The sequence below is a fragment of the Diabrotica virgifera genome, chromosome 6 (genome assembly GCF_917563875.1).
Source record: "Diabrotica virgifera virgifera chromosome 6, PGI_DIABVI_V3a".
Classification (NCBI taxonomy): Eukaryota; Metazoa; Arthropoda; class Insecta; order Coleoptera; family Chrysomelidae; genus Diabrotica; species Diabrotica virgifera.
Genome location: NC_065448.1, coordinates 71,300,025 through 71,307,018, shown reverse-complemented (window position 1 = coordinate 71,307,018; position 6,994 = coordinate 71,300,025).

The window sequence follows — 6,994 nt, the reverse complement described above, 5'->3', positions numbered from 1 at the left end:
TTCCAATGTACACAGATGTACGTCCATTGGATGTCCATAAAACGTACTTGTGCTATCTGGGATTAGCCAGTCACCAACCGTTCTTGAATGGTTACGCGCATGCGCGATAGCGAATAATTATGCGCAGTAACACAGTTTTCGTTACTGCGCAGACCCGTAACCATTCAAGGACGGTTTATTAAGCATTTTCCGACTTTACACGATTTTCAGTAGTCGAGTTTCACGATTTACGATTTTTGCTTCACTTCATCTGGCAACCCTGGTCAGCATTATCAGCATTCACTTGGTATTTGTTTTGTTTTAAATATTTAAATTGTTACTAGTGTAGGTCGTAGGTGTAATAAATGGTAATAAAATGGATGTAAAACAAGAAATTAGCGAGGAAATGTGTAAAATAGAAATAGAGTATAATAACTTGGATGATGCTCTTTTGGATGGCTTTAAATGTGAAACTCAGGAAGAATCCAATAGGGAAAGTAGGCATGGCACATATGATTATTTAGACTTAAAAGAATCTCTCATAAACACTGAAATAGAACAAAATGGAAATAAACTTCCTTTTGCAGAAAATCTAAAAACTGAAGGTTAGTAACCATATCCATGGCTTAGTGTGAAAACCTCGTATCTCATTTTTTTTCGAAAATGACATTTTGGTGGTTTTAATTTGAAAACCTTGTATAGTCTGTTCGCTAAACTCAGACGCAACTTTCTAGATATTTTAGTCGGTAATTTTGCCAATTTTAGCAAAATTGGCAAAAAATAATTTTTAAATAGTTAATAATCACTAAATATTTAGTAATTTTGCCAATTTTTGCAAAATTGGCAAAAAACAAAAAAAATATCGACTAAAATATCTAGCCAGTTGCGTCTGAGTTTAGCGAACCGACTATATCTCACGATTTACAACTGTTAGAAAAAATCCAAATACACTAGACTATTTTATACAGCCGAAAAAAGAAACCATGTATATCAATTGCTCTCTTGATTTAGTGTGAATACCATGTATATTTATAACCAAGAATTTGGTACATAATTTGGAGTGTTTGTTTGAGAGATTCGACTTTGAGAAATGTTTTTTGTGAACAGCAAAAGGTAGTCCTGCGTACAGAAACATTTTATGAACCTTAAATCAAAAGATTTGTACTGTATCAACCTAGTATTTGGAGGTATGCAATAAGCTACGAAAAATGAAAACCTCGTAAATAATAATAAACACAACCTCATTTGAGATGAAAAACACGTATATCAAGATATACGAGGTTATCGTAGTTACTTGGGCAAAGGCTCTATATACTGCAAGGATATTTACGTGTTTTTCATAGTTAATATTTGTATTTACAATTTAATAGCAACATTTAACACTTTTAGCTCTAGGGCAATATCAGATATTTGTCTCAATGTGCTCAAATTAAAAATACGTAACGGCAGTTTTTGTTTTTAGGCTATATTATGCAGAAAATCAGTTTTTTGCGTCTCCTGTAAAATTGTAATTTAATGAGATACGAGGTTTTCACACTAAGCCATCGATATACTTAACTTACTTACTCCCTGGCATTACAACCCTTCCTGGGTTTTAGCTGACTCGACAACATGTCTTGAGCTGTCTTGAGCAACCTCTATCCAATTCTCCACGCCCATAGATTTCAGAGGGCGTCCCCATGGTCTTCTTCCAGTTGGGACTTCCTCCCATGCTCCCATACCAGCCTTACTGTTCTTTGCTCAGAATGTCTTCGGAGGTGCCCTGCCCATGGGAGTCTTTCCTTTATGATGCTGGTGTCTGGGTAACGTTCTTTGAGCTCTTTGTTAGTTCTTATCCTATTCGCGGTGTGCAAGTACTTGGAAGGGGAAACGAGAAACGACCCTGCGCGAGTCGCAGAGAAATATTGCAACTATCTTAAATAATTCATATTGTCAATTGAAATTGTCAAATTGACGTATATTTCATACCTTCTGTCAATGAAGCAGAAAACTTATATATTGCTCCACAATATTGATATGATATGCAATTATTATATAAAGGTAAATTTAATTAATTTTATTTTGCTTGCAGTACTGCATTTTAATAACTAATTTTATTTACTACATACAATTGTTGACGTTTTCATAACATTTGTTAACTTGATTAATTATTTATATGGGAAATAAGCCACAATTAAAATGAAAAAAATAATTTTATTAACAATTAATGATAATACATTGGCAACTAGGACAAGACTAAATGTATCAGCTATAATGGAGTTATTGACATTATGTACCCATAATACCTATTTTCAACTAAACAATGAATTCTATAAACAAAATTTTGGTCTAGCAATGGGCTCTTCTTTATCTCCATTATTGGCTAATATATTTATGGAGGATTTCGAAACTAATATTATTTCTAAACAAAATTTAAAACCCACAGTATGGTGGAGATATGTAGATGATGTGTTTTCAATATGGCCTCATGGATCAGAATTGTTGGATACATTCCTGAATATTATAAACGATCAAGAAGAGACAATAAAATTTACAATGGAAAAGGAATACAATAACAGCCTACCTTTCCTCGATGTTTTGATCTCAAAGAAGGATATTGGATATGAGACTCAAGTGTATAGAAAACCAACACACACCAACAGATATCTCAATTACAAGTCAAATCACAACATCAACGTTAAAAAGGGAATCATTAAATCCTTATATGATAGAGCCAAAATTACTTGTTCTAACGAAAATTCCTTTTTAGCAGAAAAACAATTGTTAACATCTGTTTTATTAAAAAATGATTATCCTTTATCGTTTATAAATAAGGAATTGTCAAGATTGGATCGAATGGAACAGAACAACTTAGAACGGGATCCTACAACATTCACCAGAAATAATACGAGGAAAATATCAATACCATATATAAAAGGACTATCCGAGAAACTTAAAACAATAGGAAATAAATTCAACATTTCAACAACATTCAAAACAACAAACACATTGAGATCTATTCTATCTAAAACTAAACCTAACAATGATCAAGAAAGAACAAAAAATTGCATTTATAAAATACCTTGTGAATGCGAACAATTTTATTTAGGTGAGACATCAAGACCATTAGACGTTAGAATAAGTGAACATCAATCTTATATTAAAAATAGAGAATTTGAGAGATCTCAAATATGTCAACACGCATGGGATAATGAACATAGAGTTCAGTGGAGAGATTCAAGTATAGTCCTGAAAGAATCAGATAGTAAAAAGAGAAAAATCAAAGAAGCGGCTCTAATTATGCTAAATGAAACCAATTGTGTCGCAAATTCCTCGGTAGAATGCAGTAGGATGTGGTTACCCATACTGAAAGAGGAAGTCAATAGAAAGAAAATACCAAGATTAGTAAGTCAATAATATCGAGCTAGTACATATTTTATATTTTAGTATTACTTATATATCTAGTATTATTAATAATATTTATAATTTAAACATGTTACAAGTCAGAATTTGGTATTATTTTTTGAGAGTAAATTAATGTAAGACCAAATACTTACGATGTCGGGATAGTATCACAGGGTTTTTTCCTGGTTTTCCCTTGTGATTTACTATGAAGTCTCTAACGCGAGAATTTTACTGTCGTTGCATTTGGTTGTCTTTTTAAAGACATATCACATGCTATAATTTTTTATGACGAATATTCTTGAGTTGGGGTTAATTTCATGTAATCGAATGAACTATCTTTCAGTAAGTCGTCCCAGGAACGCAACTCATAAATATTGGCAATATCATTTTAAAGTCTTCTACTTTAAAATGTATAATATATGTCTGAATTGCCAATATAAATGAGTGAAATTAAATAAATTATTAGAAGAATTTTTTTTGCTTAGCAACAACACTTTAGTTTATTTTAGTAATATTTTGTATTTTGACAACGGCACCCGATTTGGGCGTCGAAACGTTAATAAAATTATTTTTTTCATTTTAATTGTGGCTTATTTCCCATATAAATAATTAATCAAAAAAATGCCACAAGGAAATAGCTTCAGAACAACATTTGTTAACTTGGTTTTGTAATTTGTTAACTTGGTTTTATGATATTATTTCATAGTACATATTTACTTCTAATATTATATTTATATTTCTGTATGTCTGTTTTTTATATTATATTATGTTATTGTTTTTTTTCTGTACACTATGTATTTTTGTAGAATTGGGCTTGCCCGTAAAATAAATAAATAAATAAAAAAAAAAACATAACCTGAATCTTATTTTTTCTTCTTATTATTTTTTTGGACTATGGCCTTGACAATTATCCAGCAACCAGAACTAATGTAATTGGCCAATATAATTAAAAGTGCGAATAAAAGTACAGAGCGTAGAAATAGAGGTCGCTTTGCCGAACTTGCACGGTCCCAATATTGTCCTGCTGCTTCATCAAGCACAGACCCAAAGATCTTCCTTAAGATTTTTCTTTCCCAAACATGTAGTCTCTCTTCGTTTGCCTTTGTTATCATCTATATTTCTGCCGTGCTTAGCTTAAAAGTGGTATCTCCAATTTTGTGCCAAATGGAGTTATGATGTTATACATATAAACCTTTACATTCTACATCATTTTTCGTAACTTAAAAGTTATAAAAGATTATAAAAATAAAATTATATTGTTAAAAAATTGTGGTATATACAACAAAACAGCACAGTAATAGTCTTAAACGTGGTATCTACTATTCCTTAGCTAGTAAGTGGTATGTTCTCAAAATTCTGTACATACCGCTTTTAAGACAAGTAATTCACTGGCTTATGAATGCGCGCCTAAAAATGCACTGTTTGTTTTCATTTGATTTAAATCAAACCAACAAATGTGTAAGTGTTTCATTCTACCTAGTAAATTTGCTTATTATAATTTTGTTTTTACCTAGGAGTGGGCTAAGTTTAGGTAAGTGTAGTTCTGGGGAAAAAGTACAAGTTTGCAAACAGTTTTTTATATCGACATTGGGATACAGTAAAAATAATGATAGAATACTACAAGACTGCTTTTCTACAAACTCAGAAAAAATTATCTGTCACAGTATTAGTAAACAAGGTAAGCATACCAAGACTCCCAAAATTAATAGAAATGTGATAAGAGCTCATGTTGAAAAGTTTAATCCTGCTGTATCTCATTATCACCGTGAACACGCCCCAAATAAACGATACCTACCGAATGATTTATCTATCCAGCTTTTCTATTCAGATTTCAAAGAAAAACACCCCAATTTTCTTTGTTCTTACGAAATATATCGAACGGTAGTAAGTAAAGAAATGAATATTTCATTTACAAAACTCGACCATGAAGAGTGTAAAGCCTGTGAAACGTTTTTGCTACATAATCAGGAACATACATAAGAAAATCCTTGTGTAGACTGCGAAGTTTGTTTATTGTAGCAAAACCATATCTTCAAGGCAAATGAAGCTCGTTCAGCCTACCAGCTATGCAGCAGTTCTAGACAAAGAGTAGGGGAGCCTGGGTACGGTTGTAACAGGGTACGGTTGTAACAACTCGAATATTATCGAAACTGTGTATGGTAGGAGAGGGGCACAAGGGAAGGAATACGCAGACAACGTGTCCCGACACGATTGTCAGTGCTGCATCACCTTTCGCGCGGTAATTACACTTACAGTGAGACCTATTATGTTTTGTCAACGAAAAGTAAGTATTTTTGACGAATTTCTTTCTGTTATAACTTAAATATTAATATTGTCACGTATTTCAAAATATGCTTATATAATCGTCGCAGTTTAGAGATTATAATAAGCATATATGTTTTTGTATAGGTTATGCTACTTCGTGCTTGCGACAGTATTATTATCAAAATGGGGGGGTGGGGACGGTTGTAACGATTTTCATGGGGACGGTTGTAACAGTAATTTTAATTGTAAACCGGCGTTACTACAGTACATAAGCCTGACAGGGTTGTTGCAAGACGTGGCACAAGGCAGGTGGGCGCAATTACTTCTGCTGAACGAGGCTCTTTGGTCAAACTAGCATTTGCAGCTAACGCATTAGGCAACGCCATTCCACCTATGTTCGTGTTTCCTCGAATTAGATATAAAGAGCATTTCATTAGAGACGGACCAGTGGGCTCAATCGGTGCCGGTAATCCATCAGGGTGGATGCAAGAAAAGTCATTCATTATAATTCTTAAACATTTTCAAAAACATACGAATGCCTCTTTGTCGCATAAGATATTATTAGTGCTAGACAATCATTCGCCCCATATACATATCAACTCCTTAGATTTTTGCAAAGATAATGGGATAGTATTACTGTCATTTCCGCCCCACTGCTCTCACAAGCTACAGCCCTTAGATAGATCCGTTTATGAGCCTTTCAAAAAAGCCATTAATACTGCCTGTGATACCTGGATGCGAAATCACCCAGGAAAAGTCATGACTATTTACGACATACCGGGTATTGTAACTATCGCAATGCCACTTGTTTTCACTCAGGTGAATATCCAGGCCGGATTTCGAAAGACAGGGAAAAACCGCGGTTTGTTTCAAGTAATTGATTCTGCGCCATTGTTCGCGACAGACAGGCCTAATCCAAATGCTACTGAAGAGGTGGGCATTTCTAATCAACATAGCATTAGACTTGCACCTGATGACGAATCACTATCACCTTCGTTACTGAAGGAGGATTCACCTTCATCCAGCGCAGTAAGCCCGACTGAGCCCGAAACTAGAGCTTCAACTAAAGAATTTACTAACAGTGATCCTAAAAAGGAAACATCTATTGACCATCAAATGCTCACACCAATTGAAATATCCAAGCTCGAAGCAACAATAACACCGCCTAGACAAACATCTCTAGAACCTAGCCAAGAATGGCAAGCTGGTACAGTGAATCTGGAATCAGACATCTCTCCTCGTGATGCTGTTTTGTATCAGCCATCAGAACCGTCTACAAGCAAGCGGTCTGTCTTCTCGCCTGAGACTTTACGGCCTTACCCTAAAGCTCCACCTAGAAAACTAGGAAACAGAGGTCGAACAACCA